Source organism: Balaenoptera borealis (assembly GCF_965194805.1).
Source record: "Balaenoptera borealis genome assembly, chromosome: 6".
Taxonomy (NCBI): Eukaryota; Metazoa; Chordata; class Mammalia; order Artiodactyla; family Balaenopteridae; genus Balaenoptera; species Balaenoptera borealis.
Window position 1 is genome coordinate 135,195,314 of NC_138863.1, and position 13,808 is coordinate 135,209,121.

Below are 13,808 nucleotides of genomic sequence, written 5' to 3' on the forward strand. Positions count from 1 at the left end.
GAGAGAGCTGGGAGCTGTCACACACCTGTGATGGGGAGAGAGTTGGGGATTGTCACATATTTGTAATGCTGAGACAGCTGGGGGCTGTCACACACCGGTGATGGGGGTAGAGCTGGGGGCTGTCACTCACCGGTGATGGAGAGAGAGATGGGGACTGTCACATACCTGTTATGCTGAGACAGCTGGGGGCTGTCACATACCTGTGATGGGGAGAGAGCTGGGGGCTGTCACATACCTGTGATGTGGAGACAGGTGGGGGCTGTCACATACCTGTGATGGGGAGAGAGCTGGGGGCTGTCTCTCACCTGTGATGGGGAGAGAGCTGGGGGCTGTCATCCACCTGTGAAGGGGAGAGAGCAGGGCGTTGTCACTCACCTGTGATATGAAGACAGCTGGGGACGGTCAAACACCTATGATGGGGAGAGAGCTTGGGTTTGTCACATACCTGTGATATAGAGACAGCTGTGGTCTATCACATACCTATAATGGGGAGACAGCTGGGGGCTGTGACATACCTGTGATGGGGAGAGAGTAGGCGGCTGTCACGCACCTGTGATATAGAGACAGCTGGGGACGGTCACACAACTGTGATGGGGTGAGAGCTGGTGGCTGTCACTCACTTGTGATGGGAAAAGAGCTGGGGCTTTCTTGCACCTGTGATATGGAGACAGCTGGGGATGGTCACACACCTGTGACGAGGAGAGAGCTTGGCGTTGTCACATACCTGTGATGTGGAGACAGCTGGGGGCTGTCACATACCTGTGATGGGGCGAGACTTGGGGTTTGTCATGCACCTGTGATGCGGAGACAGCTGGGGGCTGTCACATACCTGTGATGGGGAGAGAGCTGGGGGCTGTAACTCACCGGTGATGGGGAGAGAGCTGTGGGATGTCACACACCTGTGATGGGGAGAGAGCTTGGGGTTGTCACACACATGTGATGGGGAGAGAGATGGGGATTGTCACTTACTTGTAATGCTAAGACAGATGGGGGCTGTCACACTGCTGTGATTGGGGGACACCTGGGGGCTGTCACTCACCGGGGATGGGGAGAGAGCTGGGTGCTCACACATACCTATGATGCAGAGACAGCTAGTGTTTGTCACATCCCTGTGATGTGGAGACAATGGGGGTTGTGACATACCTGTGATGGGGAGAGAGTTGGGGGCTGTTAGGATCCTGTGATGCGGAGAAAGATGGGGTCTCTCATATACCTGTGATGAGGAGAGAGCTGGGATCTCTTGTTCACTTGAAATGGGGAGAGAGCTGGGGTCTGTCACACACCTGTGATGGGGAAAGAGATGGGGACTGTCAAACACCTGTGATGGGGAGACACCTGTAGGCTGTCAGATACCTGTGATGCGGAGACAGCTGGTGTGTTTCACATACCTGTGATGTGGAGACAGCTGGGGGTTGACACATACCTGTGAAGGGGAGAAAGTTGGGGGCTGTCAGGCTCCTGTGATGCGGAATCAGGTGGGCGCTGTCACGTTCCTGTGATGGGGCGAAAGCTGGGGTCTATCACTCACCTGTGATGGGGAGAGAGCTGGGATCTGTCGCACACCTGTGATGGGGAGAGAGCTGGGGCTCACACATACCTGTGATGCGTAGACACCTATTGGTTGTCACATACCTGTGATGTGGAGACAATGGGCGTTGTGACATAACTGTGATGGGGAAAGAGTTGGGGGCTGTTAGGCTCCTGTGATGCGGAGACAGCTCGGGGCTCTCAGATACCTGTGATGGGGAGAGAGCTGGGGGCTGTCACTCACCTGTGATGGGGAGAGAGCTGGTGGCTGTCACACACCTGTGAATGGGAGAGAGCTGGGCATTGTCACTCACCTGTGATTTGGAGACACCTGGGGACGGTCACACACCTGTGATGGGGAGAGAGCTGGGGGCTGTCACTCACTTGTGATGGGGAGAGAGATGGGGGCTGTCACATACATGTTGTGGAGCGATAGCTAGGGGCCGTCACCCACCTGTGAAAGGGAGAGAGCTGGGGGCTTTCACGCACCTGTGATATGGAGACAGTTGGGGTCATTCACACACCTGTGATGGGGAGAGAGCTGGGGGCTGTCACTCACTTGTGATGGGGAGAGAGATGGGGGCTGTGAATCAACTGTGATGGGGCGAGAGCTGGGGGCTGTCACCCACCTGTGAAGGGGAAAGAGCTGGGGGCTTTCACGCACCTGTAATATGGAGACAGCTGGGGATGGTCACACACCTGTGATGAGGAGAGAGCTTGGCGTTGTCACATACCTATGATGTGGCGACAGCTGGGGGTTCTCACATACCTTGATGGGGAGAGACTTGGGGTTTGTCAGGCACCTCTGATGCGGGAACAGCTGGGGGCTGTCACATACCAGTGATGGGGAGAGAGCTGGGGGATGTAACTCACTGGTGATGGGGAGAGAGATGGGGGATGTCACACACCTGTGATGGGGAGAGACCTTGGGGTTGTCACACACCTGTGATGGGGAGAGAGATGGGGATTGTCACTTAATTGTAATTCTAAGAGAGCTGGGGGCTGTCACACTGCTGTGATTGGGAGAGAGCTGGGGGCTGTCACTCACCGGGGATGGGGAGAGAGCTGGGGGCTGTCACTCACCGGTGATGGGGAGAGAGATGGGGACTGTCACATACCTGTTATGCTGAGACAGCTGGGGGCTGTCACATACCTGTGATGGGGAGAGAGCTGAGGGCTGTCACTCACCTGTGTTCAGGAGAGAGCTTGGGGCTGTCACCCACCTGTGATATTGAGACAACTGGGGACGGTCACACACCTGTGATGGGGAGAGAGCTTGGCTTTGTCACATACCTGTGATGTGGAGACTGCTGGGGGCTATCATATACTTGTAATTGGGAGAGGGCTGGGGGCCGTCACTCACCTGTGATGGGGAGACAGCTTCTGGCTGTCACACACCTGTGATGGGGAGAGAGATGGGGACTGTCACATACCTGTGATGCTGTTACAGCTGGGGGCTGTCACATACTTGTGATGGGGAGAGAGCTAAGGGCTGTTACTCACCTGAGATGGGAAGAGAGATGGGGTATGTCAATCACCTGTGATGGGGAGAGAGCTGGGGCTGTCACGCACCTGTGATATGGAGACAGCTGGGCTCGGTCACACACCTGTGATGGGGAGAGAGTTGGGATCTGCCAGGCACCTATTATGCGGTGACACCTGGGGTCTGTCAACTACCTCTGATGGGGAGAGAGCTGGGGGGTGTCACTCACCTGTGATGGGGAGAGAGCTTGGGGCTGTCACCCACCTGTGAAGGGAAGAGAGCTGGGCGTTGTCATGCACCTGTGATATGGAGATAGATGCGGACGGTCACACACCTGTGATGGAGGGAGAGCTGGGGGCTGTCACACACCTGTGATGGCGCGGGAGATGGGGCCTGTCAAACACCTGTGATGGGGAGAGAGCTGGGGGCTGTCACACACATGTGATGTGGAGAGAGCTGGGGGTGTCACTTACCTGTGATCGGGAGAGAGCTGGGGGCTGTCACACACCTGTGAAGGGGAAGGGATGGGGACTGTCACTCCCCTGTGATGGGGAGAGAGCTGGGGACTGACACACCTGTGATGGGGAGAGAGCTGGGGGCTGTCACTCACCTCTAATGGGGAGAGAGCTCGCGGCTATCACACACCTGTGATGGGGAAAGACATGCGGACTGTCAAACACCTGTGATGGGGAGAGACCTGGGGGCTGTCACATACCTGTGATGCGGAGACAGCTGGTGTCTTTCACATACCTGTGATGTGGAGACAGCTAAGGGCTAACACATACCTGTGATGGGGAGAAATTTGGGTACTTTCAGGCATCTGTGATATGGAGACAGCTGGGAGTTGTCACATACCTGTGATTGGGAGAAAGCTGGGGTCTGCCACTCACCTATGATGTGGAGAGAGCTGGTGGCTATCACACAGCTTTGATGGGGAGAGAGATGGGGACTGTCACATACCGGTGACACTGAGACAGCTGGGGGCTGTCACATAACTGTGACGGGTAGAGCTGGGGGCCGCCACTCACCTGTGATGGGGAGAGAGCTGGGGGCTGTCACTCACCGGTGATGGGGAGAGAGATGGGGGATGTCACACACCTGTGAAGGGGAAGGGATGGGGACTGTCACTCCCCTGTGATGGGGAGAGAGCTGGGGACTGACACACCTGTGATGGGGAGAGAACTGGGGGCTGTCACATACCTGTAATGTGGAGACAGCTAAGGGCTAACAAATACCTGTGATGGGGACAAAGTTGGGTGCTGTCAGGCATCTGTGATGTGGAGACAGCTGGGAGTTGTCACATACCTGTGATTGGGAGAAAGCTGGGGTCTGTCACTCACCTATGATGTGGAGAGAGCTGGGGGCTATCACACAGCTTTGATGGGGAGAGAGATGGGGACTGTCACATACCTGTGACGCTGAGACAGCTGGGGGCTGTCACATAACTGTGATATGGAGACAGCTGGGGCCTGTCAAATACTTGTGATGGGTAGAGAGTTGGGGCCTGCCACGCACCTGTGAGGCGGAAACAGCTGTGGTTTGTCACATGCGTATCATGGGGATAGCTGGTGTCTCTCACACACCTGTGATAGGGAGAGAGCTGGGGGCTGTCACACACCTGTGATGGGGAGAGAGCTGGGGGCTGTCACTCACTTATGATGTGGAGAGAGCTGGGGGCTATCACACAGCTTTGAAGGGGAGAGAGATGGGGACTGTCACATACCTGTGACGCTGAGACAGCTGGGGGCTGTCACATAACTGTGACGGGTGGAGCTGGGGGCCGCCACTCACCTGTGATGGGGAGAGAGCTGGGGGCTGTCACTCACCTGTAATGAGGAGAGAAATGGGGGCTGTCTCTCACCTGTGATGGGGAGAGAGCTGTGGGCTGTCACCCACCTGTGAAGGGGAGAGAGCTGGGCGTTGTCACTCACCTGTGATATGGAGACAGCTGGGGATGGTCAAACACCTATGATGGGGAGAGAGCTTGGGTTTGTCACATACCTGTGATATAGAGACAGCTGTGGTCTATCACATACCTATCATGGGGAGACAGCTGGGGGCTGTGACATACCTGTGATGTGGAGAGAGTAGGAGGCTGTCACGCACCTGTGATATAGAGACAGCTGGGGACGGTCACACAACTGTGATGGGGAGAGAGCTGGTGGCTGTCACTCACTTGTGATGGGGAGAGAGATGGGGGCTGTCAATCAACTGTGATGGGGCGAGAGCTGGGGGCTGTCACCCACCTGTGAAGGGGAAAGAGCTGGGGCTTTCTCGCACCTGTGATATGGAGACAGCTGGGGATGGTCACAAACCTGTGACGTGGAGAGAGCTTGGCGTTGTCACATACCTGTGATGTGGAGACAGCTGGGGGCTGTCACATACCTGTGATGGGGAGAGACTTGGGGTTTGTCAGGCACCTGTGATGCGGAGACAGCTGGGGGCTGTCACATACCTGTGATGGGGAGAGAGCTGGGGGCTGTTACTCATCGGTGATGGGGAGAGAGCTGTGGGATGTCACACACCTGTGATGGGGAGAGAGCTTGGGTTTGTCACGCACCTGTGATGGGGAGAGAGATTGGGATTGTCACTTACTTGTAATGCTAAGACAGCTGGGGGCTGTCACACTGCTGTGATTGGGAGAGAGCTGGGGGCTGTCACTCACCGGGGATGGGGAGAGAGCTGGGGCTAACACATACCTATGATGCAGAGACAGCTAGTGGTTGTCACATCCCTGTGATGTGGAGACAATGGGGGTTGTGGCATACCTGTGATGGGGAGTGAGTTGGGGTCTGTTAAGCTCCTATGATGCGGAGACACCTGGGGGATGTCACATACCTGTGATGGGGAGAGAGCTGCGGACTGTCAAACACCTATGATGGGGAGAGAGCTGGGGGCTGTCACTCACCTGTGATGTGGAGACTGCTGGTGGCTGTCACATACCTGTGATGGGGAGAGAGCTGGAGGCTGTCACTCACCTGTGGTGGGGAAAGAGCTGGGGGCTGTCACACACCTGTGATGGGGAGAGAGTTGGGGATTGTCACATACTTGTAATGCTGAGACAGCTGGGGGCTGTCACACATCGGTGATGGGGGTAGAGCTGGGGGCTGTCACTAACCGGTGATGGGGAGAGTGATGGGGACTGTCACATACCTATTATGCTGAGACAGCTGGGGGCTGTCACATACCTGTGATGGGGAGAGAGCTGGGGGCTGTCACTCACCTGTGATCAGGAGAGAGCTTGGGGCTGTCACCCACCTGTGAAGGGGAGAGAGCTTGGGGCTTTCATGCACCTGTGATATGGAGACAACTGGGGACGGTCACACACCTGTGATGGGGAGAGAGCTTGGCATTGTCACATACCTGTGGTGTGGAGACTGCTGGGGGCTATCATATACCTGTAATTGGGAGAGTGTTGGGGGCCGTCACTCACCTGTGATGGGGAGACAGCTTCTGGCTGTCACACACCTGTGATGGGGAGAGAGATGGGGACTGTCACATACCTGTGATGCTGTTACAGCTGGGGGCTGTCACATACGTGTGATGGGGAGAGAGCTGAGGGCTGTTACTCACCTAAGATGGGAAGAGAGATGGGGTATGTCGATCATCTGTGATGGGGAGAGAGCTGGGGGCTGTCACTCAACTGTCATGGGGAGAGAGATGGGGGCTGTCCCTCACCTGTGATGTGGAGAGAGCTGGGGGCTGTCACATTCCTGTGATGTTGAGACAGCAGGGGGCTGTCACATACCAGTGATGGGGAGAGAGCTCGGGACTGTCACGCACCTGTGATGCGGACACAGCTAGAGGCTGTCACATACCTGTGATGGGGAGAGAGTTGGGGGCTCTCAGGCACTTGTGATCCGGAGACAGCTGGGGGCTGTCACATACCTGTGATGGGGAGAGTGCTGGGGGCTGTCACTCACCTGTGATGGGTAGAGAGCTGGTGGCTGTCACATCCCTGTGATGTGGAGACAGGTGGCGGCTGTAACATACCTGTGATGGGAAGCGAGATGGGGGATGTCAATCACCTGTGATGGGGAGAGAGCTGGAGGCTGTCACATACCTGTGAAGGGGAGAGTGCTGGGGTCTGTCACGCAACTGTGATGGGGAGAGTGTGGGGGGCTGACATGTAACTGTGATGCGGTGACAGCTTTGGGCTGTCAAATATCTCTGATGGGGATAGTGCTGGGGGCTCTCACGCATGGGTGATGGGAAGAGAGCTCGGGGTTGTCACACACCTGTGATGGGGAGAGAGATGGGGACTGTCACTCACTTTTCAAGGCGAGAGAGCTGGGGCTTTCACACACGTGTGATGGGGAGAGAGATGGGGACTCTCAAACACCTGTGATGGGGAGAGAGCTGGGGGCTGTCACCCACGTGTGATGGGGAGAGAGCTGGGGGCTGTCACATACCTGTGATGGGGAGAGAGTTGAGGGCTGTCAGGCATCTGTGATGCAGAGACAGCGGGAGGCTCTCATATACCTGTGATGGGGAGAGAACTGGGGGCTGTCACACACCTGTGATGCGGAGAGAGCTGGGGGCTGTCCCTCACCTGTGATCGGGAGAGTGCTGAGGTCTGTCACACACCTGTGAAGGGGAGAGAGATGGGGACTGTCAAACACCTGTGATGGAGAGAGAGCTGGGGCTCACACATACTGGTGATGCGGAGAAAACTAGTGGCTGTCTCATACCTGTGATGTGCAGATACTGGGGTCTGTCACATACCTGTGATGGGGAGAGAGTTGGGGGCTGTCAGGCACCTGTCATGTGTAGACAAATTGGGGCTGTCAGAAACCTGTGATGGGGAGAGACCTGGGGGCTACAATCACCTGTGATGGGGAGAGAGCTGGGGGCTGTCTCACACCTGTGATGGGGCAAGAAATGGGGACAGTCAAACACCTGTGATGGGGAGAGGCCTGGGGGCTGTCACATACCTGTGAAGGGGGGAAAGTTGGGGGCTGTCAGGTACCTGTCATGTGGAGAGAGTTGGGGGCTGTCACATATCTGTGATGGGGAGAGAGTTGGGGGCTGTCAGGCACCTGTAATCCGGAGACAGCTGGGGGCTCTCCCATACCTGTGATTTGTTTAGGGCTGGGTGCTCTCACATACCTGTGATGGCGAGAGTGCTGGGGGCTGTCACGCACCTGTGATGGGAAGATAGATGGGGACTGTGAAACACCTGTGTTGGGGAGAGAGAAGGGGGCTGTCAGACACCTATGATTGGGAAAGGTGTTGGAGGCTGTCAGTCACCTGTGATGCGGATAAAGCGGGTGGCTGTTACATACCTGTGATGTGGAGACAGCTGGGGGCTGTCACTCACCTGTGATGGGGAGAGAGCTGGGTGCTGTTACCCACCTGTGATGGGGAGAGAGCTGGGGGCTGTCACACACTTGTGATGGGGAGACAGATGGGGGCTGTAACTTACCTTTAATGGCGAGAGAGCTGGAGGCTTTCACACACCTGTGATGTGGAGAGGGATGGGGACTGTCAAACATCTGTGATGGGGAGAGAGCTTGGGGCTGTCACATATCTGTGATGGGGAGAGAGATGGGGATTGTCAAACACCTGTGTTGCGGAGACAGCTGTGGCCTGTCACATACCTGTGATGTGGAGACAGGTGGGGGCTGTCACATACCTGTGATGAGGAGAGAGCTGGGGGCTGTCAGGCACCTGTGATGCGGAGAGAGCTGGCGGCTGTCACATACCTGTGATGGGGAGAGTGCTGGGGTCTGTCACTCACCCGTGAAGGGGGGAGTGCTGGGTGCTGTCACACACCTGTGATGGGGAGACAGATGGGAGCTGTAACTCACCTTTGATGACGAGGGAGCTGGGGGCTTTCACACACCTATGATGTGGAGAGGGATGGGGACTGTCAAACACCTGTGACGGAGAGAGAGCTTGGGCCTGTCACACATCTGTAATGGGGAGAGAGCTGGGGGCTGTTACACTCCTGTGATGGGGAGAGAGCTGGGGGCTGTCCCTCACCTGTGATCGGGAGAGAGCTGGGGGCTGTCACACACCTGTGAAGGGGAGAGAGATGGGGACTGTGAAACACCTGTGATGGAGAGAGAGCTGGGGCTCACACATACTGTTGATGCGGAGACAACTAGTGGCTGTCTCATACCTGTGATGTCCAATTACTGTGGTCTGTAACATACCTGTGATGGGGAGAGAGATGGGGGCTGTCAGGCACCTGTGATGCGGAGACAGCTGGGAGCTGTCACATACCTGTGATGGGGAGAGGGTTGGGGTCTCTCAGGCACCTGTGATGTGGAGACACCTGTGGTCTGTCACAAACCTGTGATGAGGAGAGAGCAGGGGGCTACAATCACCTGTGATGGGGAGAGAGCTGGGTTCTGTCACTCACCTGTGATTGCTAGAGAGCTGGGGGCTGTCACTCACCTGTGATCGGGGAGAGATGGTAGCTGTCACACACCTTTGATGGGGAGAAGCGGGGGTCTGTCACATACCTTTGATGCGGAGACTACTGGTGGCTGTCACATACCTGTGATGTGGAGACAGCTGGGGGCTGTCACATACCTGTGATGGGGAGAGAGTTGGGGGCTATCAGGCACCTATGATGCGGAGATAGCTGCGAGCTGACACATACCTGTGATGGGGAGAGTGCTGGGGGCTCTCACATACCTTAGATGGGGACAGAGCTGGGGGCTGTCACTCACCTGTGATGCGGAGACAGTTGGGGGCTGTCACATACCTGTGATGTGGAGACAGCTGGAGGCTGTCACATACCTGTGATGGGGAGAGTGTTGGGGGCTTTCATTCACCTGTGATGCAGAGACAGCTGGGGGCTGTCATATACCTCAGATGGGGAGAGAGCTGGGGGCTATCACTCACCTGTGACAGGGAGAGAGCTGGGGGCTCTCACACACCTGTTATGGGGGGAGAGATGAGTACTGTCACATACCTGTGATGGAGGGAGAAATGGGGACTGTCAAACACCTGTGATGGGGAGAGAGCTGGGGGTCACACATACCTGTGATGTGGAGACAGCTGGGGGCTCTCACATACCTGTGATGGGGAGAGAGTTGGGGACTGTCTCTCACCTGTGATTGGGAGAGAGCTGGGGGCGTCAGACACCTGTGATGAGTAGAGAGCTGTGGGCTGTCACTCACCTGTCATGGGGAGAGAGCTGGCGGCTGTCACACACCTCTGATGGGGAGCCAAATGGGGACCGTCAAACACCTGTGATGGGGAGAGAGCTGGGTCTGTCACATACCTTTGATGCGGAAAGTACTGGTGGCTGTTACATTCCTGTGCTGCGCAGACAGCTGCTGGCTGTCACATACCTGTGATGCGGAGACAGCCGGGGGCTGTCTCATACCTGTGATGGGGAGAGAGTTGGGGGCTGTCGGGCATCTGTGATGCGAAGACAGCTGGGGGCTGTCCCATACCTGTGATTGGGAGAGAGCTGGGGGCTGTCACTCACCTGTGATGGGGGGAGAGATGGGGAATGTCACATACCTGTAATAGCCAAAGCAGTCTTGAGGGGAAAAAACGGAGCTGGAGGAATCAGACTCCCTGACTTCAGACTATACTACAAAGCTACAGTAAGCAAGACAATATGGTACTGGTACAAAAACAGAAACATAGATCAATGGAACAAGATAAAAAGCCCAGAGATAAACCCACACACCTATGGTCAACTAATCTATGAAAAAGGAGGCAATGATATACAATGGAGAAAAGACAGTCTCTTCAATAAGTGGTGCTGGGAAAACTGGAAAGCTACATGTAAAAGAATGAAATTAGAATACTCTCTAACACCATACACAAAGGTAAACTCAAAATGGATTAGAGACCTAAATGTGAGAATGGAAACTATAAAACTCTTAGAGGAAAACATAGGAAGAACACTCTTTGACATAAATCACAGCAAGATCTTTTTTGATCCACCTCCTAGAGTAATGGAAATAAAAACAAAAATAAACAAATGGGACCTAATGAAACTTCAAAGCTTTTGCACAGCAAAGGAAACCATAAACAAGATGAAAAGACAACCCCCAGAATGGGAGAAAATATTTGCAAACGAATCAACGGACAAAGGATTAATCTCCAAAATATATAAACAGCTCATTCAGCTCAATATTAAAGAAACAAACACCCCAATCCAAAAATGGGCAGAAGACCTAAATAGACATTTCTCCAAAGAAGTCATACAGACGGCCACGAAGCACATGAAAAGATGCTCAACATCACTAATTATTAGAGAAATGCAAATCAAAACTACAATGAGGTATCACCTCACACCAGTTAGAATGGGCATCATCAGAAAATCTACAAACAACAAATGCTGGAGAGGGTGTGGAGAAAAGGGAACCCTCTTGCACTGTTGGTGGGAATGTAAATTGATACAGCCACTATGGAGAACAATATGGAGGTTCCTTAAAAAACTAAAATTAGAATTACCATATGACCCAGCAATCCCACTACTGGGCATATACCCAGAGAAAACCGTAATTCAAAAAGACACATGCATCCGAATGTTCACTGCAGCACTATTTACAATAGCCAGGTCATGGAAGCAACCTAAATGCCCATCAACAGACGAATGGATAAAGAAGTGTGGTACATATATACAATGGAATATTACTCAGCCAGAAAAAGGACCGAAAGTGAGTCATTGGTTGAGACGTGGATGGATCTAGAGACTGTCGTACAGAGTGAAGTAAGTCAGAAAGAGAAAAACAAATATCGTATATTAACGCATGTATGTGGAACCTAGAAAAATGGTACAGATGAGCCGGTTTGCAGGGCAGAATTTGAGACACAGATGTAGAGAATGGACATATGGACACCAAGGAGGGAAAACTGCGGTGGGGTGGGGATGGTGGTGTGCTGAATTGGGCGATTGGGATTGACATGTATACACTGATGTGTATAAAATTGATGCCTAATAAGAACCTGCAGTATAAACAAACAAACAAACAAAACAACTAATACTAAACTTTCATTGGGTTATTTGTATGGCAATATGTTAATATAAATGTTTCAGACATCACATGAAATTTCTAAAAATCTTATATGTTCTGGTATAATGTTATAAGTCATAATCCTAGTTATTACTTTAAAATGTATATCTCAGAAATAACTAATTTTCTTGTCAACTGCATTATTATGAACTTTCATCAGATCTTTAACTGTGGTCATTTTTAAGTCTTTTGTCATTTACAGACAGTTCTGGGTGTACTCTGATGCTTTTGCAAATATGTTCCTATAAAAGGGTTTCATCTTCAAGAAATTCATGGAAAAGACTCTGACAAGTACAGGTTTCTGGTAACTGACTGTACAGCTGAACTGAATGAATAAGCATTTTCAGAACTCTAATGAAAAACTGATGAACTCATAAAAGTGCTAACAAAAGATCAAGATGAACAAAAAAATTAATTACATGGGACTGAGTGAACAGATGAGGATGAGTATAATTTTTGTGACTTTCTGTCTGAATTAAAAAAAAAATCCCACAAGGACTCAGAGGCAAAGAATATACAAATCAATTTTCACTGCAAAGTAAAGGAGCTGTTACAGTGGAGGATTACTGGACTGAATGTCAATATTATGGCATAGTATGAGTGTGTTTCATGTTTGGTAATTGCAATCATTGTTGCTTTTGTTGTGGTCATTCATGTACGATGCTTGGTGTCAGTCTATTTATCTCTTGTAAAAATAAAATACAGTGTGTGTGTGTGAAAAAAAAACTGAGGTGTAATTGGCATATAACATTTTACTAGTTTCAGGTGTACAACATATTGATTCGATATTTGTATATATTTTGAGATGATCACCACAATAAGTCTGGTTAACCTCCGTCAACATACATGGTTACAATTGTTTTGTTCTTGTGATGGGACCTGTTTCAAATGCTTTACGTGTACTGGCTTATTTAATTCTCACAACAGCCCTCTAAGGCGGGTTAAATGAGTTAATATTTACAAAATGAGTCAACACTTTATAAGCGCTCACTCAATAAATAAATGAATTAATAACTAAGTGAATGCATAAAGAAAATGCCATTTTAATCCTCCTTTTATAGACCAGAAAGCTAAAGGACTCATCTGCGGTCCCTTGGGCAGTAATAGGTGGAGCTGGGATCTTTTCCTTGATCATCTAATTCCTCTGCTCTCCTGTAACATTGCTGAAGCAGGACCTTGACCTTGATGCCAGAAGCCCAGCCTTTGGGATTCAACAGCTTGGCTGGTGAGAGAGCTGCCTCATAGCCACCGTCTGTGTGATGGTTTGTTCTTTCCTTTGTGACAAATGGCCCTGAAACTCAGCCATATTTGTGAATCCAGGATTGGTGATGGTTAAACGTCTACTGTACCACATGGTGTTCTATGTCTATATACCTGGTCTCTGACTCTCAGTTTTCTCATTTATAAAATGTTGATGATTATGCTTATCTTGCAGTGAAGTGTTGTAAACAGTAGAGATAACATAATAATGGGACTGCATTAGGCTCAGAAAACAGTTGTTATTGATGCTGTTTTTATTATGGAACACCTAAACTGATTATTTGCCAAATATAGTGGCTCTTCACTTTGGGGGGAAATGTTTTTAAGAATTTTATGAAAGGTATGGATTTAATGTACCTATATATGTACATAATATTTTGGATATAATTTCATAGTAGGGATGCCAGATAAAATATGCCCAGGATGCCCAGTTGAATTTGAATTTCAGAGAAACAGTAAATGCTTTTTTTTTTTTTTAGTATAAGTATATCCCAAATATTGCATGGGTCATATTTATACTAAGAAATTTTTCATTGTCTCATCTGAAA